Consider the following 23935-nt stretch of genomic DNA (forward strand, 5'->3'; position numbering starts at 1 on the left):
CTGCCTCTTTTTTCCTGCACATCCTTCCTCCACAGCCATCTATAAGTGCTCTGGAACTTCCCCAATGTCTGAATCTGCCACAGGGATACTTTACCTTTATGCTTCATTTATACACTGCCATGTCTGCCAAGGTCAGAAGACAGAGCATACCAGCACACTGGTGCCTTTCTGTGGAGTCTGTCTCATCACCAATAAATATCCTCCAGTGGCTATGTTATTCTCATAGTTCATTAGATACTGTTTGAAACAGATTTGAATGCGACATCTCCTTTACAACTTAGTAAAAATCTGTGTATTGTAACCAGTGGGTGGTGGTTTGCTCTAGACTACCCCACCTATACCACACCTTGATTGCAAAACTTTGCATGGCACCCACCAGTAGAAACCTTTATATTAAATCTTTACTTGAAGAAAAAACTCGCTGTCATATGCTTAAAATGTTAAAAATCTAACAAAAACTATTAAGACAGTGTGAGACAATGGTTAACTTAATTTTCTAAGTAGTACATTGTCACTTATGTATCTTGAAGAGCTACTTTTGGAGGGCAGTGGCTCTTCAGCATGGCTTTCCTGAGCAATAAGAGATCAGAGGTCACTGTGGGGCTGCCGCAGGGCTTGTGTTGATAAAGCAGAACAAGAGAGAGGAACTAGCAAAGGATTTTGAAATGAGATGGCCAGGCACCTCCTGGGAGACATTCAAGGAAAACAAAGAGTTCGTAACTTGGGCTGTGGGAGAATTAATGACAGTCTTTTTGCTCCTGTTCTTATGGAATCTCTCTTCAGGAAAATATCTGCCTTTTAAGGCACATTGAATTGGATCTCGTTTAGAAGCTGTTTTGAAGTGCAAAGCTCACTTTCAAGGTGGGAATGGGGAATGAAGAGAAGGAAGCTGTTCACAAGGCCAGGCACATCTGGGTTATGTAAGTTTCACACAGTGGAGTTTCTGTCCTCATTACCTTACCGAAGACTGGTTTTTCCATTCCACCTATATGAAAAGCTTTAACTATAATAACTTTTCAGAGTTTGCCTGGCTAGGTTTTCAATAATATGACTTAATTAGTGGCATCTTCCTAAAAAATAACTCTTACACCTAGTTTATTATTATAATTCTGAGTTTATTATTATATTTCTTGCTTTTCTTTTAGGCATCTCAAGAGTCAGGTTGGTAAAATATTTTAATCCATAGATCTAGAGTAATTGCATATTCTAGCTCTAATATACTTGGAATGTAGAAGTATTTTCTTCTTATGAGGAAAGTTTAGTGTATGCTAAGCAAATTCATTCTTTTAGTCCTACTTAAGACATACTTAAACATTTATCTGTGTCAGTCTAGACAATTGGGCAATACACTACTCTAAATACACTGGTAAGAAGTTTCTCTTCCTGGGGATGGGCATGTGACAAAAGCTGGTGACTTGGCTAAGGACAGTTCCCTGGAGCACTCAGTAAAAGCCCATGTGGAGAAGGCACAACAGTGATTTGGTTGGCAGCAGAGATAACAGCCTGAGGCAACGTGCAAATTCTAAAAAGAAGCATGCAAGGAAGTAGAATTAAAAGGATCTGTGGGACCAAAAGACATTTATTAGGAGGAGTGGAATTAATGTATATTAATTTCATGATGGGAAATACAGGTGACATTGACCTGAAATACATAGTGTTCCTCTCAAGATGTTCCCTGAGCCTTAGATGCAGGAGTTGTACTGTAGATGTATTAGGATTGGGCATCCCCACAATTAGTTGATCTCTATATTTTGACCTATTGTGGTCTTAGTGAAATAGTCTCCATTGGCTGCAAACAGAACTATCTTTTATGAATGGTGAGAGCTACATTTATCTGTAAGGATAATGCAGTCAGGAAAATAAGAACTGCATTTATCCTATTAAGTTAAAGAAAACATATGACTCATTTAAATCAATTTTCATTTTCTCAATGTAAATGAATTGTCCACATAAGAAAATATCTTTGTACATTAAATGATCTATTCCGAAACTAGATGTATTTTTTCTTTATTAGAATTAGAGTCTTATCGGTTTGACTCCTTGAAGCTGTAATTTCAGACAGACATGGCAGTTCAGAAGTATCTCCCAACTGACAGCCAGTAGGAATCAATATTAGTATCTAAATTACTGTAATGGTTTGAAAGAAAATGGTACCCAAAGAAGTGGCACTAGTAGGAGGTATGGCCTTACTAGAGTAGGTATGGTCTTGTTGCAGGAAGTGTGTCACTGTGAAGGTGAGCTTGGAGGTCTCATTTATACTCAAGCCACACCCAGTGAGACAGTCAACTTCCTGTTGCCTGTGCATCAAGATTAAGCACTCTCAGCTCCCTCTCCAGTGCCATGTCTGTTTGTATGTCACCATACTCCCAGCCACCATGCTCCCCACCATGGAGATAATGGACTAAACCTCTGAACTGTAAGTGAGTCACCACTTTATAAGAGTTGCCAAGGTCATGGTGTCTCTTCACAGCAATAGAGACCCTAAATAAGACAACACCCTTTGTTGTTATTGCTAATGGTGAAATTTTAATTTGGGTACTGAGAAAAGTTGGCTTCCTCTTTTTCTCCTTTGTTCCTTCTTTCTTCCCCTCTCTCACTCCCTCACAAACTCCATCCTTCATTTTTGCATCTCACCCATTTTATCTCCCCTTCTTTTTCTGTCTTCTTTATTTCCTCTAAGATAATTCATCCTGTTGAGACATGGGACCACCAGAAGTATAGATAGACTCAGTCTTTCTTTGTACTCATGAACTGTCTGAGTAGTTCATAGATAAATACAAAATAAACTATCTTTATAAGAGTGATTTTATTGTCTTCTTTGTATTCCTGGTGGACTACATGTGTGGTGTACAGAATATGCTTAATGTAATAACATAAGTCAGATGAATAAGGAGATTTTGCTGTTGAAGCTTCTCTCAGAAAGTATAGTGATGGTCTCCCCCAGCTAAATTAATATTGCACTTAGCATAAAACAAACTTTTGTGTTTGTTTGCTTCATTTGAACGTTAGAAAAAAAAACTGTGCAATGTAAACTCGGTTCTTCCAGCTAGCAGGGATTTCGTTCATCCCTTCATTTACATTAACTTTCCTCACAGTAAAGCCTCATTTCAGCAAATGGCTTTGTCTCTGGTGCTGGCTGGCAGCACTTCCACTTAAAACAAACTAATGCTACTTTTAAGATGGAAAGCATCATTTTTCATGCTTGTTCAGACACATGAATGGCTAGTCTGAACATTCTTCTCAGAAAAGATTGCTTGTAAGTGATGACAATTCCTCTCAAAAAAAAAAAAAAAAAACAGAACAAACAAAAACCAAAAACACAATAAAATGGAATAAGCATAAGAGGTAATGGTATGATTCCTTTCTTCCCTGTACTTGGGTCAACCTACCCCACTTCTAGATACTTACCATTAAAGGAGCTAAAAATAAAACCTCAAAAGAGACAAATCTTTGTACTTTTGAGACTTTTTAAAGTTCCTCTGACAGATGAGAGCCAAGCCCCAAACCCAACACTGAGATGGTAGAATAACCCCGAGAACCTTGCCATTGACATTCATGTTGGGTTGTGTTCTGTTTTTCTAAGCCCCAGTCCTTGTGGATTTGTGGGTATAGCCAAGGAGAACTAGTGAGTACTCAGTTAGACAGATAGCTAACTGGGAATAAATGTCACATGTCACAAGTTAAGCAAAAATGCATGCCTCATCTGTCCTTGAAATACCTTATTATAATACAAAGGCAGAAAACACAGAAGAGTCACTTTGATAATGAACTCAAGAGACTTCCAACACAGCCTTCTTGGTAGTAATGTAATTTATTTTTCCTGAGGCAGTTGTTTATTAAAAGAAGTTATACCTTCTGACAATGAAGGCAACATTTAATGATCAAGAGTGTTATAATTATTTTTGGACAAAATTTTACTGTTGATGATTGCAAGTAAAATCCCAGTGCTCTCCAATAAATTTGTACAGTCATAAAGTAATTGAAAACAGGTACTTTTATTAACCTCAGATAATTGAGAATTGCAATAAAAATGGGCAAAGCTTTGAAAGCCAAATACCTCATGATTTTTAAGTTAATTTATGCCTCTTTAATTCTTTGTCTAATTGTAATATATACCAATCTACATACAAAGAAAATCTGAACAAAATCAATCTTGTCTGTGTTTGGTGCTTAGAGATATCTCACTTTATCTGCATATTTAATTCTGGTGTACAACCCAAAGAATATTCATAATGAAAATATCATCCTGAGTGAGGTAACCCAGACTCATAAAGACAAACGTGGTACATATTCACTCATAAGTGGATACTAGTTGTGAAGCAAATGATAACCAGACTACAACCCACAGCTCCAGAGAAGCTAGCTAACAAGGACGACTTTAAGAGGGATGCATGGATTGCCCTAGGAAAGGGAAATAGATGAGATCTTTGGAATAAACTGGGAGAGATGGGGACAATAAAGAGGAGGGGAGGGGAGATGAGAACATGAGCGAATGGGATGGTTGAGCTGGAGGGGAAAAGGAGTGGAAGAGCAATGAAAGAGATACCTTGATAGAGGAGACATTATGGGGTTAGGGAGAAACCTGGTGCTAAGGAAATTTGTAGGAATTCACAAGAATGACCCCAGCTTAGACTACCAATGGAGAGAATGCATGAACTGGCCTACCCTAGTAATCAGATTGGTGAATAATACCCTAACTGTCATCATAGAGCCTTCATCCAGTAACTGATAGAAGCAGATGCAGAGATCCACAGCCAAGCACCGGGCCAATCTCTGGGAGTCCAGTTGAAGAGAGGGAAGAGGGAGTATATGAGCAAGCAGGGGTCAAGATCATGATGGGGAAATAGAGACAACCAAGGTCCTGGGAACTCAGGAAATTTAGACCAACAACTGTGGATCCTGCATGGTACCAGACTAGGCCCTCTGCATAAGGGAGACAGTCATGTAGCTCAGTCTGTTTGAGGGACCTCTGGTAGTGGGATCAGAATCTATGCCTGGTGCATGAGCTGGCTTTTTGGAGTCCATTACCTATGGTGGGATGTCTTGCTCAGCCTTGATGCAGGAGGGAAGGGCTTGGTCCTGCCTTAACTGAATGTACCAGGCTTTGCTGACTCCCCATGGGAGGCCTTACCCTTTCAGAGGAGGGGATAAGGGGTGGGTTGTAGGGAGAGAAGGCTGTAGGGGGGGAGCAGGAGGAGGGATGAGAAAGGGATCTGTGGTTAGTATGTAAAATGAATTTTAAAACGTCTTAAAAAATAAATAAATACCTCTTCAGTTACACTAAAAAAAAGAAATTTCTCTTTAATGTATTCTTTGGAATTGTGCATCTGTGGCAACTCATAAATTTATGCACAATAATAAAACTTAGCATTTATGTGAAGGTGTTCATCTTCAAAGTTCATTATACACATTAGGAAATTCATCATTTTAGTACCTTCTGAGGAAGGTAAATACTGTTATCTCCATTTTACAGATAGGGAAACTGAAGAAGACAAGTCATTCATAGTCATAATTAGAAGGGGCTTTAGCTCTCTGGATGTGATGGGATAACAAAACTAGGTATGTCCTAATTTTTAAATTTATATAACAAAGTGCACTAAAGCTTACCTTGAAAATTAAATTATTTTTGCTTCAAATGCAGATATATTTTTAAAATATGGTATGAATAATACTTATCTATATTCCCTTTCAATGTTCTTGTTTCTTTTAAGAAGAAAGGTTATGCACTATGCATACTAGTAAGAATCTTGACTGCTGTTGCTTCTAACATTTCTCTCCCAGGGTATTAGACATTTTCTACTTGACATATGTTTATGAGAAACTGAGGATTTTATGTTGTAAGAGTTTGCATATTGAGACTCTTTACAATGTAATAATATATCTGAGTAACTGCAATATCCATGGCACCATGCAACTGCTTGCATATTCTGTTGGAGTCTCAATAGTATTTAAGGCATGTAAACACAGATGTTTTCTAAGCATGTTTGCTTATCAAAATTTGTTGCTCGTGTTTGCAGTAATGCTTAATCCATTGTTTGACATTGACTTATGAATTTACCTAAGATGCCATGGCCTGCTAGAATGGTTGTTTCAGAAATATGGCTTTGGAGTCCAAATTAACAACAAACTGAAAGACATGATTGTCTATGTCTAGGCCCAGTAGAAAAGTTAGTATGAAGCTTTTTTCTGAGTACTTTCAGAAGGATGGAGGGAAACAGGCTTGGGCAGGGGCAGGAGCTGCTGTGTCTGTCATACAATGGAGGTAGAGATTGGGAAGCTTGCAAAAATGGAAATGCATTTAAGAGTTATATCATTGTAGAGGTGTTGAGCTGTATCTCAAAATTAAGGAGTGGCAGGAGGTGGGGACCTAGGTTAATAATGCAATATTGGTAAGACAGATTCATTCATCCATAGTAATATTCTCAGAGTCAAAGTTAACAACTGAGGTAGCTCTACACATGATCTTGAAGGGAGATTTGGGTAACACATAAGTAACACTTCCACTGTTAAAATTATTGGATGTTGACAGTAAGAAACAATGTTTGCTTTAACAAAGTCTCTATTTAGACCATGGGGTCCTCATAATGCCCTGTGCCAATGAAGTCTGCAAAGTTAGATCGAAGGAGAAGTAGAGATAAAGTGAAAATGAGACGTGAAGAGAATTAGAGGTTGGCCACTTTGAATATCTACCACACAGAATGGAATCTTTCATGCAGATGTGTTGCTTACTCCATGTCCTGAGCTCACTAAAAAGATGTCATCGTCCTAGCCAAAAGAATCAGGATTAAGACCTTGGGTACAAAAGAGCAAGGCAGTAGTAAGTTCTCCACAGAAGGCTGTTTTGAGAACTCCCTAGACACAAAGTTGATCCAAATATGAGGAACACATAATGTTAACCCCAAGGAAAACATCAGAAATGAACCTGTGAGAAAAGGAGCATAGGTAGATAAACCAGGAACTGAGAGTAATTGAAAATGAACTAGAACAAGTTCAACAGAGCAGAGGGTGATTCTACAAAGTTGTTGTGGTCGTTTTCTGAATATTTTAACTTACCCTTCTCCAATATTGTGTAATATTTAGATGGTGGTATGGAGTTAGAGTTGAAAATGATGGGCTAGATCATTAGGGAAAGGACTTTGGTGTCTTTAAAAGCTCTTTTCTTGTCAGTATTCACCAACTTTTAACTTTCACTCAGCAAGTATAGGGGACATCACCTGAAGAGAGCTGTGAGTGCAACAGAGACTGATAGAAGGTAGTAGTGAATGAAGTGTGGAGTTGAAGCTGACATGGCCCAGTGGAGTTTTGGACAGTGTTCATCAGCCTTTGATTTTCACCTGGTAAACACACAATGTTAATGATAAAAAAAAAAGGGAAGTTTTCACATGTTGATCAACAAACTATTCCAAAAACATAAAATTAAGAGTCACAATTATCTCTGTGTTTATCTGGAACATTCATTTTTCATCTAGAAATCCATATGAGGCTTGAAGGCTGGAGGGAGTAAGGTCAAAGAGCTATGTTCCTTAATCTAGTGGGAGTAGACCATTCTGATTTATTTTCCAAGTTTTCTGCTCTCACCAGGCAGAATATTGACCAAGAAGGTCAGCAGAAAGAGTGCTGCCTTTCACTTGTGTTTTTCTTTTTTCTTTTTTTCCAGAAATGTTAGACCTTTTAAATCTTTGATAGAGTGTGTGTTCTGTAGCTCAGCATAAAGAAAATAATAGCTCAAAGACGTCTTGAACTCAAGGATGGGCTGTGAGAAACACACAAATGAGCTTTGGGTGGCTTAAAAAGTCATTACAATGGGCTTGATACAGGCTCTAACAAGAATCAAAGAACTGAGTATTTTCATCCATGGTTCTCATTCACTTTCACCTGACCTCTGATCTTGACTAAGTCTCTTTGTAAGTGGAACCAGAAAACACCATTTGCAAAAGAGAATATGAGGTACGTGACATTAGAAATGTAGTCTATGTCTGTGGTGTGGGAGAGTTCACTACTCTATATCTTTTATCTGTGAGTCACAGTTCCTGCCAAGGGCAATTTGAGAGTGACCCTCATTATACATGGCTGTGAAGCTAATGTGTGCTCTTTGTTTAGATGTTAGTGGATTCAGTACCATTGTGGTCAAAGTTCTTGGCAGTTTGCTAACACAGCAATGAATAAAAAGTATAATTTGATTCCAGCATAGCTCACTTTTCTTTGATCTGATAGGTTTAGGTGATAAGTAAGCAAGGCATGGTCATTCTTTTTCATCAGGGCCTGAAAGGAAAGGAGGCCCAAAGAAGCCGGGCTTTGATATCAGTGAAGAAATGTAACAGCAGCTGTGGTCACAGGAACGGAGTAGATGAACTTGCATGCAGGGTGCATCAACTCACTAGCATGACAGGGAGGCAGACGGATAAAAAAGCAAAAGCCATTTCCTTCTGACTTCCTCTATGCACTGCTCCTGAAAAACCATGCACATTGCACATTAAAGTTATGTCTCTCCCCTCCAGCTAATCTAACCAAGAAAAGCCTTCACAGATGTTCTCGAAGGCTAACCTTAGCCTAGGTTACCCTTCATGGGTCTGCCCAGAGGCTTATCTCTTAGTTGATTCCAGATCCATCTGAAATCAAAGCCGAGACTATCTGTCCCAGTGGCTCTGGGTTTAATGTCTTTTGAAAAAATTTCTCAGGCTCCAGAGATGGCTCAGCTGTTAAAGGCTAGGCTCACAACCACAACTGTAAGAAAAAGTTCTCTACTGCATAACAGGGATTCTTTTTTTTTTTTTTTTTTTTTTTTTTTTTTTTTTTTTTTGGTTTTTCGAGACAGGGTTTCTCTGTGTAGCTTTGCGCCTTTCCTGGAACTCACTTGGTAGACCAGGCTGGCCTCGAACTCACAGAGATCCGCCTGGCTCTGCCTCCCGAGTGCTGGGATTAAAGGCGTGCGCCACCACCGCCCGGCTATCTTTTTTACCATACTATCTTCACTGCTGGTAATCATTTACCTTTCAGTAGCAGACATTCTAACAGATGTGGGGTGAATGCTCAGTGTGTGTTTAATTATTCCCTTTTCTTCATAATTAGTGATGTTGGGGCAAATTTATAATTTATACACTTTCTTCAGAAAAATGCCTATTCAGGTCCTTTTCCTATCTTGTAATTGGACTATTTCTATTTTTGTTGTCTTTTTTTTTCTACTGAGATATTTAAGCTTGACTTGCATGGTTTTATTTGGGGGCTCCTAGGTCTGCTCCACTGGTCTTTGTATTGCTTTTCATGCCTGACCTATCCTCTTCATTAGTACGGTCTGATAATGTATTTTGAAAGTAAGAAGTATAATGTGCCCAGCTTTGTTTAGCTTTCTTGAGATTTCTTTGAATTCTGTGGCTTCTTGTGAATTTTTGGATGTGCCGTGTTTTCTATTCCTGTAAGCTATGGCATTATCCAAGCCTGTGGGTTTTGATCCAGATTGCATGGAACTTCAGTATCAAGTGAAACATAGAAATGGGGTCCCCTTATTTTCCAACTCTTTTCATATCTATAACCTTCTATGTGTGGAGATACAGTGGGAAATGGGCAGAGGAGGTAGATCCTTCATCTGTCTTTCTTCCTTTCCGTTTCCTCCTGACGTTCCCTTGATGATTTCTGTTGTCTTTCCCTCCACTTCCCCACTTACTTGGTGCCTCTGGTTTCTAAAGCCCTTGGGGAGAGGTCAGGGAACTGTCAGTTGATTGTGTCCTGTGCAGGATGGGTGCTGGAAAAATGTTAAAGATGCTTTCTGTCTTCTTTCCCCCTTCTTCCTCTGCCTCATTCTCAGTAGCATATGAAACCTATGCAGCCTAGAGCAGTCTCAAAATTAGCACCAAAATCCATAGAAGACAAAAGCCTCAAGATCAGGAGAGTTCTGATCACAGAGAGAAAACTGCTTTTGTTTTCTTTCAGAGCTCAGTGTGATGCGTGTGGAATAAAACACTTGTATTTTCAATTTTTTGCTAATATTAAAAGCAAGCTGAGATACATATCTTGAAAGTTGGGTAAATGATGTAACAATGGCAATTGTTACTTTGTTTCCTCTTGTCATTTTTTGTACATTTAACTGTGCTTATTTCTTTAACTAATAATTATTTAACACTACCAAAGCCAGATGTCATTTTCATGTGTTAGTAAAAATAGAATACTAAAAACATAGGACATACTTTAGTCACAAGCTTTGCTATGTAATAAGAGTGTAGTATATGTGACAAGCATAATTAAATACGTAACAGATAGCAAATTTTTTATCCCTAGAATTAAGGTCAGAAAACTGGCTCTGGATACTTTAAAAGCTTATCAGTCTTGTTATTTACAAAGTAATAATGATAATTTTCTTGGGTTTGTAAAAAAAAGTATCATTTTAAATTAGAGCAAAACTGTTAGAGAAACCCATAAAGAACCAAATATACTCCCAAGATGGAGGGACTGCTGTGTTTGGGTAAGAAAGGGCCTAAGCATTTTGAGAATATGCTTTTGAAAAATTAAGAGGTTTCTGTGAGAAGTCTTTTTTTTTTTTTGGCGGGGGTGGCGTGGGGGGTGGTGGTGGTGGTGGTTTCGAGACAGGGTTTCTCTGTGTAGCTTTGCGCCTTTCCTGGAACTCACTTTGTAGACCAGGCTGGCCTCGAACTCACAGAGATCCGCCTGCCTCTGCCTCCCGAGTGCTGGGATTAAAAGTGTGCGCCACCACCGCCCAGCTGAGAAGTCTCATTTAACATCTATCTTATTTTTGTATATGAAGTCATCACTGGAACCAGGCATCCAAATGACTGAAAACAGAGCCTCATTCTGGTAGAATTGTGTATTCCTTCATTTGTCAGTATATCATTTTGCACTAAGGTGTCAGAATTTGCAAGGTGAGCCCAGGAGGACTGTGTGAGCACTGAGGTGTCCTTCCTGTGGAGATACTTTATCCTCACAGCACGTACAAAATCTGCCTCTAAGAGTCAACATCACTCTGGGGATAATCTTCATGTCCCGTGTTAGAACACTTCCCCATTAAAATTTTACAAGCTAATATTGTTTGCTTTAATATTGGACAATTTCTATTTGCTAAGTTTCAACACCCAGAATTTTGTCTGAAAACCATTTTCATAACCAGTAAGCTTTAAAACTAATAACATCTTGCCAGCACCTGACCATGGATATTGAATGGTAGTGAATGCATAGACTGTTTAAGGTGCTAAGAAATAATGTCTGGGAAGTGCTTAGCCACAAAAAAAGAGATTTATAACTTGCCTTCTAAAGTTCATGGAGAATCCTGGAAGAAGAAAGTCTGTATGAACATAAAGAGAGGGAAAAGGGCTACACTTTTCTGTCTTTAAGACACAGCATAGCCACTGCAAACAAGAAACCACAGTAGCTGCTGTTGGCTACACTAGGTCTGTACAAGACTGTCTGTCATCAGTCAATCATACATCAGGAAGCAGCTCATGGTACATTCCTCCCCCTAGTGAACTATTGGCTACTGATAGATTCTAGGGGATGGATAGTCATTGTCTTCATTGGGTAGTTCCAAACTCATGGTCACATAGGCGATCTTAATTAAAGTAAGTCAATCATAAGACAAAACAAAGGAAAGGGACTTGTGGGAGGAGGGGTGAATGACTAGAATGAGAGGGAGGTAACCCTTTTCACACAACGAGGAAATGTTCAACATCCTCTCTGTTAAGTATTCAAGGAGAGAGGCATCAATTCTGCCTCCATATAATTCTCAAAGTGATTGGATAGGAAAACATAAAAAAATTACACAAAGTAGATAATACAATAAAGTTTTTAGATATGATCTATAACTACTGCAAACATGTGGGTAGACTCTTTTGATATCGTCCTAAGTTAACACCCTTAAAAATAGCCAACAAATAAATGTCTCTCCTGACAAATGAATGCTATGGAATCTAATACTTGCAGCTGCAATGTACAAATCCTCTCCCCCAAAGAAAGGTGTTTCTTCAAGACAACAAATGTTTCCAGACTGCACAACCCAAGCTCATCAGAATGTAAAATATGTATGCTTCTCTTCCATTCACTAATGTAAGGCTGACAAACACTTCACCCCAAACTGCATGTACTTAGTATCTAATTCTTCTGCCCTTGTGACAGAAAGTCATCACCTATTATAGCTCTCATTTTACTTCATTATACCATATGCACCTGTCTGCTGGTTGTCCTCTAGGGCTTGAGATGATTCTTTCCTTGTCTTGTGACTGTTGAAATTTTTTTTTCCTTATGGACTATGACTAGTGTTTATAAAGTACTTGTATATTAACTTACTTTTCTGTTGCTATAATAAAAATACTCTAAGAAATCAACTTAAAGAAGAAATGGTTTATTTGGTTTATTTTAGATTCTATTTCAAAGCAGAATCCATCTTGATGGGTAACCCCATCTCCTAGGTGATTCAATTAACACTAACAATCACAACTACATCCCCGGTGGACTTAACACCCAAACACATCACCTTTAAGCCAGAATCTTCTATTCCCTGTCCCTAAACATGGACAATGTTTCCAAGTTTTGAGACAGAGCTTCTGATGGATGGAGTTTGGACCTCAGGACACTTTTCTCATTATCACAAGAGATTTCTCCTTAATGGTGCTGATCTCTTTAACAATTAGAGTTGCTCATTGACTCCTCTAATTAGAGGCCTGTGCCACGACACTGCCCATGCTCCCTGCCTGGATGACCAGGAACCAGAGGAAAGATAGCCCAGAGAGCCTAGGATAGAAAAAAAATCAATGAAATGATTCCTAATGATATTCTGCTATACTCATAGATTGTTGCCTAGCCTAACTGTCATCGGGGAGGCTTCGTTTGGAAGCTGGTAGGAGCAGATGCAGAGATCCACAGCCAAGCATAAGGTGGAGTGAGAGCCCAAATTGAAGATCTCCATCAGGTCACTCTCCTCAGAGCTAATGGAACTTGGCAGAAGAGAGGGAGGAAAAGTAGGAGCAAGAAGGGTCAAGGACAGTAGAAGATCATGGCCCACAGAATCACCTAAGTAGGACTCCAAATGGTTCAGAGACTGAAGCAGCAATCATAAGCCAGTATGGTTCTGTAATGGGTCCTCTGCAAATATGATGGTTATGATTGTTAGTTTGTTGTTTTTGTAGGACTCCTAACAGCAGGAGTAGGGGTGTCTCTGACTCTTTTGCCTTCTCTTGGAACCCTTTTCCTCCTCCTGGGTTGCCTTGCCCAACCCTAATATGAAGATTGTATCCAGTCTTATTGTAACTTGTTCAGCCATGTTTAGTTGGTATCTCTGGGAGACCTGTTATTTTCTGAAGGGAAGCAGAGGAGGAGTGGATCTGGGGGAGAGCAGAGGTGGGGAGAAGAAACTGGGAGGAATTGAGGGAGGGGAAACTGCAGTGGGGATGAATTGTATGAGAAAATAATAATAAAAACTAAATTAGAGCTGCTTTCTCAGTACTAGCCTGAGTGCTCCCCTGTTTTGACATTTTTCTCTACAAAACAAATCATTCCTTATTTTTAATTCAGTTTCACTTAAGTTCTCAGTCCACAAGCATAATGGAGAAAAATTCTTGACCAATAAGTTACATGAATGGCCTCTTTTCCACACCCTAACAGAGTACTTATTGTACTCTGAAACCTCATGAGCCAGGTCTCCACTGATCCCATCAATTGAAAAATACTTCTATGCTCTAAGGAGAAAGGAACTGACTATGTTTTTCCTCTATTCTAAAACATTACAGGCCTAACCTGGTTAAATTAAAAATGGATTAAGTGATTTTATCTAGATCCAAACAGTCACAGCTTCTTACTGCTGAAAGTAATTTGCAATATAGACTCAGTTGAGATGTTAAAATTGAGACGTTTAATCTAAAATTTTCATGTTAATACCCATTCAGTTAGATTTTCTAGGCCCCACCCCACTCCTACCAACAACCTCTTATTCACTCTTCAGGACTTTAATTCTTCTCCTTGGCAATGTTCCCTAGCTAGTCCTGGCTTTATCTCAGTTGCTCTGCTACTGTTGCAGAATATTAACTTGAATTCATGTGGACTTTGCTTTATTCTGACACTTCCTATAAGAGAGGTCAATATGGTCTTTCTTTAATCTAATATATAAACCAATCTCTCAGCCATACTATATAGGAAGGTCTCTTCTTGCTTGGCTTTTTGGAAAATCCTCATAGAAAATTTTAAAAAATGCCTTCTCTGGTTTGCTATGGACATGAACTTTTGGTATTGGGTTTATACATAATAGAATACACATATACTTCATTTGAGACTGTAATATATTGCACTGCTAAAGTCAATTTGATTAATTCTTAAAGTTATAAAAAGCTATTTGTAGTCAATGAATGTTCAACATAGCAGAAAATCTGTTAGCATTCTTAAAAAGAAAAATGATGTTTCATTCAGGCTTGGAACAGGCCTGTCCATTCTGGCAGAGGGGTGAAAAACAGTAGTTTATGCTTCATTCGCCTCACATGACTGAAACTGAGGTCTCATTACTTACAGAACAATATTTAATTAACCTTTGATTAACTCAAACTTTGATTAATTAAACTTTGAACTCAGTGTGCCTCTAGATCTGTTCTCTGAGTGCTCATTCACTCAGCTTTGCACTGCCTCAGGCTACCTGCATTTTCAACTCCTATGGGTACATGAGCATGACCTTTTTTTCTCACTCCCCAGCACAGTCTTTCTACTTACTTCCTAGTTGTGAGGTAGACTTTCCATGCCCTCTTATCTTTCAGAAACACAAAGGAAACTGCTTCAGTGAATAGTGCACAAAACTTTATGACAAAATCCATGTCCTTGGAATGATGTGAACATAAAATCTACTAAATACAGGAATAAAGCAGAATTTCTATGCAAGGTCAGACATATAAAAAAGTTAAATGAGGATGCTATCTACTCAATGCAAAGAAATAGAATCCATTTGAATGCATATCATATTGTAAACTTCAAGATGGGTCTATAGACAGCACACAAATGGACCCAAAAGTAGAACGTTTATCCTGCCTAGGTTTTTACCCAAACTATCAATAATTAACAAGATTGAACCTAGGCATGAGGTACAGCAGAAATCGAATCTTGCTGCCCTTTATCTAGCACCCCAGCCCCCCATCTCTTTTTAGTTTCAGAGCAGGAGACTGATGCAGAGCTGCTGGGGGTCTTCCAGACGATTTGTGTGAGATGTCTCAGAGATGTCAGTCATTTTCTCTGCATTTGGTCTTTCCTTCTCTGACTGTGTGTTGGAACATACAATACTGATAGACAGGCTCATTTCCCCCAGTTACCAGAGGCCTTTCTTACTCTTTCTCTTGACTTTTGAAAAATAGTAGAACAGGAGACTGTGATCTATATCTCTTACCTCATGTTTTGCCAAATGCCAGGGTTTTACAGATGACACTGGGAAGCCCGCCAGTGGAGACGCCAATGGAGACAACCTATTCTACATTGTGATTTCCCGATTGTGCCTGAAATCAGTTAGCATTTAAAATACGTGATAATGCATTTCTTTTCATCAGTTCCCAGGTTCCTGATCCCCCCAAATGCTTTGTTATAGTCCTAGTGTTTCCTAGTGTCCATTTGAAAAGAACCAGATAGTATTTATGTTTCGATTTTACGCCCTGAAAGCATTTTCTTTTGGGGCACATCCTGACCAAGGTGTGACCTTGAAGTATAACGGTCTTGATTAATCAATAATGCTCTGACCACTTACTGTGCCTGTGGGAGGATCCCAGAAAGAGCAAGCAAAGCACACACAGAGCTATTTACTTATTTTAGGGAGATTACACGAAGATTTCTGAACTAATTAGAAAGCCATTAGGAACTGAACTGTGAGAGTAAAAGCTGCAGAGAATGACCGGATTAAAGAGAGCACCCTCTTATTCACACCCCTTTGAGAAAATTCACAATGAAGGCGTGGAAGAATGAATAGAAGTTGATCCATGAGAAAAGAAAAAGGAATAGTTCTGAGAGGAGGCCAGCAGCACAAAGATTCAGCAGTGGGAATACTCTTTCATCTTAATGATATGGATATTGGAAAATAGAGAAATAAGGTGGATGAGAGGTGGGGTGCTCGATCACTCAGGGCTTATGCACAGTGGCATACAGGTTGGCACAACAGTGCCATAGTAAGGAACTATGAAAACAGTGTTGTTCAAAGAAAAGCCTGCAGACGGCCCATCTTAGAATATGTGCTCTGCTCCTTAAGACAAGACACTGTTGTCACCACAGATCTAGAAAGAACAGCAGCAGCAGCACACACCACTCCCCAGTGCTAACCTTTTATGATCTCAACCTTTTGTCATTCCTATGAATAGGTTGAAATTCCCAAAATTTTTCATAAAATCCATCTAACTAGACATTCACTTAAGACACAGGAGAACATGAGCCCTAGATCACCCATACCTAATGAAAAAATTACTGGGTTTCTCATTCCAAATCACATATACTGAAATCAGTATCCAGGGCATCAAACCCAAATATGAACGTTGAAACCCTTGCCATCATAGAGAGAGGTAAATCACAAAACCCTCTCCGCTTTCCCTGCCCTTCCAGCTCCAAGCATAACCACATCACTATTTTCAGTTTAGGACCTCTTTTGTCAATTCCTGTACTCTGAAAAAAGTAAAATTTATTGCTGTTTCCTGCTGCACCACCAACAAATGGTATTTTTTTAGCTGCACATTTGTATGAGGAAAACGTGGTCTTCTGCTCTTCTTGCTCTATCCAACATTTTCTCCTTAGAAATGGAACTGACTTTCACATTGTGAAGGAAAGACACGCACATTTCATTGTGAACTATTTAAATACATTTTGATTCTGAAAGTTTCATTTGGGACAAACAAACATCATTATGTGTGCACTAATAGATCGCACATCCTGATGAGAAAGTGACAATTACACAGAAAATCAAAAAAATATACAGTGTCAGATAGTGTCATATGCTGTGGTGGCTTCACAGCCTCATATATTTGAATGCTTGTTTGTTAGGAAGTGGAACTGTTTGATAGGATTAGAAGGTATGGTCTTGTTGGAGGAAATGTGTCAGTGGGCTTTGACGTTTCAAAATCCCGTGCCAGTCTCTCTCTCTCTCTCTCTCTCTCTCTCTCTCTCTCTCTCTCTCTCTCTCTCTCTCTCTCTCCCTCCCTCCCTCCCTCTCTCTCTCTCTGCCTGTGGATCATGATGTACTTTTCTAGCACCATGCTGATAATGGACTAAACCTCTGAAAATGTAAACAAGACCCATTAAATGCTTTCACCTATAAGAGTTGTCATGGTCATGGGGTCTCTTCACAACAACAGAACAGTTACTGAGGCATATGCTTATGAAACATATAAAGTAATGCAAGGCTATATAGGGTAAAGATAATGCTATGTTATAGAGAGTGATATGGCCTGGTCCCTCCTAAAGGAGGTTAACATATTAGTATCTCTAATATATAAATCTCAAGGCCCAAGATTATGAGCATAGATGTCCTAGAAAAGGTTGATGTCCTGCAAAGACATTGAGATTGAAAGAAAGTGAGACAGAACAATGATAAACAAAGCTGGATTGTATGCCACTGGTAGCTGTGTCATTTAGATACTTAGGGGCCAGGGCATGAATTTTCTCTTTGTGTTAGATTTGGGGAACCACTTTGTCTTGGGAAAGCAAGTATCATGTTCACCTTTATATATTAAAATGATATAATGGGCACTATATAAAAGCGAATGGTGGGTATTAGGAATGAAAGGAGTGTGGGAGGCCCCTGAGCTAGTTTATCCACGTAGTGATGATAGGGCTGTATGAAATGGAGCAGTGAAGAGGAAAATCGGTTTTCCTCTTTTTCAGTGGAATGGCACAGGGTTTGTCAGCAAGGCCCTAGGGCAGTCTGCATGCTCAGAAGTAGTTGGCCAACACGAAAGAGACTCCATATTTTGTTTTGTTTTGTTTTCTTTTATTTCTTTGTGTGTGTGTGTGTGTGTGTGTGTGTGTGTGTGTGTGTGTGTGTATGTGTGTGTGTGTGTGTTTTGGTGTGTGTGTGTGTGTGTGTGTGTGTGTGTTTAAGAGATACAAAGAATATAAAAGAAAACAAAACAAACAAAATATGGCTGATTTGGGAAGGTCTTCATTCAGATCCAGGGAGTAGTTCTGGTGCCCTGAACCTGAAGCTCAGTTATCACTCGGGGACTGTCTCTACTTGCTCAGTTGTCTGGATAGTCCTGAATTCACTGCATTGTTTATTGCTCCATTTTCAAAAGAAAAGTTGTTAGAATTCTTATCAGTTTGAGACTTATTGTACAACTACATCTGTTTGATAATTGCTCGTCATACAAAATTCAAGAATTAATTTTCTATCAGAATTTTCAGAGTACTCCCTCATTGTCTTTCAACACCTGGTATTGCTGTATTAATCTCCTTTCCAAAGCTGGAATGCAATAGTGAGCCTGGATGACTTTGTAAAGAAGAAGAAAAATTTCAGTGAGCTCATGTTTCTGAGGGTTCAGAGCAAGGTACCAGTTCTGGCTTGACTTCAGTGAGGCCCTCAAGTGGACAGCATGGCAAAGGCAGATCAGGGCTGGAGAAATTGCCTAACAAATATGATGTCAAAAAGGACTCAGGTTATCTTTGACCTCTCACTGGTGACACAAGCGTTTATAACAACCTGCTTTGGTGAGAATGAACTTGGGTCCCACCAAGGGACCTGGCATTTGAAAAGTGCCCCTTCTGCCATTGTGGAACTCAATGGAGTTTGGCATCACACTAGTCTACAGGTCCTTTCTAACTTACTTTTCCCTCTTTGGCTACTGTCCTGTGATTGCCTATGATGGGTTGCAGCTTTCTTTGCTTCACCAATCAATGTTCTTCCAATAGTTTTGAACCGCTTTGATGACCAACTGCTCCAGACACAATACTAAATGCAACAAGAATTTATTACCTGAAGGGTCTGGGAGTCAGTACAATTTTCTCCAATTAAAATCAGTTATTGCTGGGTATTTATTCCCCACCTCTAGGCTCTGGGGGAGATTAATGTTCCTGGCCTTATCCAACTTCAGAGGAGTGAATTCATTGGTTCACATTAGTGATCCTTTCCTTCGCTTCAAAGCCAATGGTATTTCTTTTCTCCTTTGTGCTTTGTTCCTCCTCTCCCTGTCTTCTTTATCCTCTTTTGCTTTGTCTCTTCTTCTGCTTCCCACCTATCACCTCCCAACGGTGAAACCAAGATGCTTTGCCTTACATATATAAATTATGTTTGTTGCACACTGGTAATCAAGCACTTTGGGGATAGAGGAAACAGTATCCAAGTTTTAAGACTAGCTCTGCCTACCTAGAAAGTCTGAGGACAGCCTGAGACAATTGAGATCCTGTCTCAAAAGCCAACCAACCAACCAATCAAACAAATCTGAGCTCTAAAGAGCTTGTGATCTGCCAGGCAGTGGTGGCGCATGCCTTTAATCCCAGCACTCAGGAGGCAGAGCCATGCAGATCTCCGTGAGTTTGAGGCCAGCCTGGTCTCCAAAGCGAATTCCAGGAAAGGCGCAAAGCTGCAGAGAGAAACCCTGTCTCGAAAAACAAACAAACAAACAAACAAAAAAGCTTGTGATCAGAGATGCCTACTGTCATAACAGGGAGCCTTTTCCACATCTCAGGATCTGAGCCTTCCTCGTAACTGCAAAGTGTCTTTTATATATCCACAGGCCTTATGGACTGGGGTGTACACATCCCAGTTCATTACTCTGCCTGTTACAGCCTTTCCAATGGGTATTTTCTTTAATAACCTCTGCATCTACTAACTCCTCCCTGCTCTTTTGTGGGTGGTTATTGACATGCATGCCATATTACATTGTTTTATTAGCATTTTACTCTGATTCCAAATAGAGTGAAAGGTAGATGGATGAGCATAGTTGGACATTTTAACTCAGAATCTCTCAGTGTCAGTTATGTTTTGATGCTATAGAAGGGACCCTGAGCCTTCAGCATACTAGGCATGTTCTCTTACCGCTGAGCTGCATATACAGCTCTGGGAATTGATTTTAACTCATTTTCAACTAGCATCTTCAATGAAAGACTGATGCAGTGAGATTAAATCTACAAGTTTTGAAACATACCATATTTTCAAAATTATTCAGCATTTGCTTTATTCTTTTACATGTTTTTTGAATTTGAAATTATTTTGGCAACACTAAGGATGTCTGAAAAAGCCATAAGGAATGATATTACTATTTGTTTACCAAAAATTATATACACTACATATAAGCACATGCATAGAGGTGTACATATATAGTCTAATTGAACTTATCCCACTTAGGTGGACAATGCCCACAAAAGACACAGACGAGGCATGAGAAAAACCACTTTCGAGTTGTTGGTCAGGGAGTCCAAGAGACTCACTCCCTATAGTCTATTACCATTGCCCTTGGTTGCCTCCCAGAGGTTGAAGGTAAGTCTCTATTGATGAAGAAAGGTACCATATACTTCAGACACTAAACCCCGAGAACTTGAACTGGCTCTGGCTTGAAAGGCTTGACTAGTTATAATAGTACTAGAAGGTACTATTCATTCTTCCAAGGGAAAGCGGCAGCCAACAGTCCTACCCAACTGTAAAGCCCAAGAAACATGATAACCAGCATGGGACAATAAACCTAAGGGTTCAGTCATGATAGTTATATATTGGCAGTAACCAGCAGCTCTCGAATTTCTGGTTGAGGTTTAAGGTCCACTCAATAGGAAAGAAATCATCCCTGGCACTGAAAATCTAACCAACGACCTAGAGCTAGTAAAGTCACAGATCTTAGATGAAAAGCAACTATGGCCACTTCACTAAACCAGTATAATTCCAAACTGTATTCTAAATATTTATCCTTCTGCCCATAGATGGGTTTAATTTTCGCCCCTCATTAAAGGGATCTTTCTTTGCAACAGACAGAGACCATTTCAGAAAACCACAACTGTTCGACATACAGAAAACAACTAACTGATTATGGAATCATGGTATGGGATGAAGCCCCAACTGATACATCTACAAAACAACTCATTACCAATAGACATGCTATCATGGAAATCCCACAGAACCTAACCATACACACACACAAAAGGCAGGACACAAATGAATATTGAGAGAGGAAGAATTAGTCCTCCCCAGAGATGAGTACCCTAACTGAAACCTAAAGGGATCATCAATATCAAGTGGTCATCCTTAAGATCATATATATACATATGTGTGTATATACATATATATATATATATATATATATATACAAATATGTGTGTATGTATGTATGTAGATAGACAGGATAGATGATAGATAGATAGATAGATAGATAGATAGATAGATAGATAGATAGATGATAGATAATTATAAGCACCATTAAATCACTGACCAGGTTGCAGTTATATATTTAGGCATATATATATATGTGTATATATATGTATATATATACACATATATATATACATACATATATATATAAGCTTACACCTGTCCCTGCTCTGTGTGTGTGTTTGTGTGTGTGTGTGTGTGTGTGTGTGTGTGTACATGCACACACTTGTGCACCTGGCAATGAAAAAGAAAAAAGGCCATAATTTCAAGATAAAATGTTGAGTAAATAAGAGGGATTCGGTATTGATGGGATGAAAGGGAAAGGGAAAATGATGCAATTACATTTTGATTTAAAAATAAAAATTAATAATAATAAAATGAAAAAATTAAAGAGTCTTAGGATTGGAGAGATGGCACAGAGGGTGAAGTAATTTCTATACAAGCACATAGATCTGACTTTGGGTTCCCACTTTCTATGTAAAAACCATATTTGGCAGACTGGACCAGTAACCGTACCACTGGGGATACTGTGGTAGAAAAGGTGAATTCCCAGGTGTCTGATGACCAGCCAGTCTAGTTGAAACAGTCATCTGGATGGTCAATGAGAGATTATGTTTCAAGAAAAGAAGTAAGTTGGAGAAAGATGGAGAGATGAATCACTGGGCAAGGTGAGGGTAAGGTTTGCAATGCAAGCCTGAGTTCTGATTGCCCAGAAGCAATGCAAAATCTGAGTGTGGTAGCATATGTTTTGGACTCCCAGCTCCTCCTTCTGGAAGACAGGATGCTGAGACAGCAGAATCACTGCCAGTGTGGCCTAAGCAGCAATCAAGACGGACCCTGTACCAAATGATGCTGAAGGCCAGGCCCAACACCAAAGGTGGTCCTCTCTTCCACATGTGATGTGACACGTGCATACTTACACTTACACAGAGAACACACACACATACACAGGGCCGGGGTCTAGTGGAATTTCTTTGTTTAAGTTGTTCACTTTTAATTAATTCTATGTCTTATGGCTCAACCTATTAGAGTTTCTTCCATAGCTTTAGCATTTGAGTGTTTTACTACTTATTCAGTTTTTCTCATATTTTTGTGCGTTTAAACATATATGTGTGCTCTTTGTATATTTATTCCTGAAGGGTGATTGCATGGTAAAGTATTATCAATTACTCTTTGGAGTTACAAAATCTTGTTTCAAAATGGCTTTCAATTTTAGGAAGAAGTAGGGTTTTCTATGAACTATCTTGTTTAATCTCATAGTTAATTTATCATACAAGTTCTTATTCAATTTAAATTACATTTTACTTGCATTATATGAGCTTGGGGGAGGCAGGACTACGTTAATGATTCATAAAGGTCTCTGGGGCCTCACCTCAGCCCTTCCATCCCTAGCTGCTTACTTGGAGGCAGGCCATAGAGGAGAAATGCCACACCTCTTCAAACCTCTTTCACCTCATTATCTCCCATTAAACTATCATTTTTTCTGTTTCTTTGCTTTTATTTTTTTTAAAGAAATAATATATTTACTATCCATTAAAAAGATTGAAGTATTCTGCAAGTCTTACAGTTTTCAAAGCTGTCTTTCACTGAACTTTAGAATCTCAGGTGATCTTAGTATCTCTGAGGAGCAATCTGGGCAAATACTGTGGGTAAAATATCCCTTCTACTATACTTGTCTCTTGAGTGTGTGTGTATGGGGGGGGGCGGCTCATGTGTACACGTGTGCATGTGCATATGTGTATGTGAAGGCAAGAGGTCAACTTCATGCTTTTTCCTCAGGTGCCATCTACCTTGAATTTTTGAGACAAAAAATTCCTCTGGCCTAGCGCTTACCAAATAGGCAAGCCTGGCTTACCAGCAAATAAGAGGAATCCTTCCATCTCTGCCTCCCCAGACTTGGGAATGTGACTGCACACTATCGTGCCCAGCTTTCTAGAAATATGTTTTTAATTGAAATAGAGTTGCATCCATTTCCACGCTCCCTTTCCTTCTCTAGCCCCACCCAGTCACCCTCCCTCAAACTACTCCTATGTCCCCCTCACTCTCAAGTTGATAGCCTCTTTTTCTATGTTAATTATTGTCACATGCACACATGTATGTATGCACAAATGTATATAATACTATCTGTTGTGTCTATTTTGTTGTTTGTGGGTATATGGCTTCAGATCTGGGCACTCTGTATTGGATAACCAATAAAGGGATTATTCCTGCGAAAGGCTAATTTTGTTCTCCAAGAAGTTATTCATTGCCTGTAGTTCTTTGTGTAGGGATGGGGCATGGTTATTCTCAACAACTTCTTTGAGGCCATGACGCAGAAACAGTTTGAAAATGTAGCCATGATCTATGTCTGTAGTTGCTTTACTCAAAATGCTTTCATTTCTAGCATCCAGTTGCAATTTTAGAAATATCTTAATCAGAAGGGACTCAGGACATGTGTCAGAGGCCTAATATCAGGCCCCATTATCACCGTCCTAGTTTTCTGCTGGATGTCACGATGGGATGGTTCACTTTATGGAGCGTGACATCTGAGGGCTTGGCATGGATTATTCTGTGGCCGACAACACTATTTCCCTATTCGTTCTGTCCTTCCCCAATGTTCATTTAGCAAGACTCTCCAAAGAAGAGCAGAAGGAAGAAGAT

The sequence above is a fragment of the Peromyscus eremicus genome, chromosome 7, assembly GCF_949786415.1.
Source record: "Peromyscus eremicus chromosome 7, PerEre_H2_v1, whole genome shotgun sequence".
NCBI classification, from domain to species: Eukaryota; Metazoa; Chordata; class Mammalia; order Rodentia; family Cricetidae; genus Peromyscus; species Peromyscus eremicus.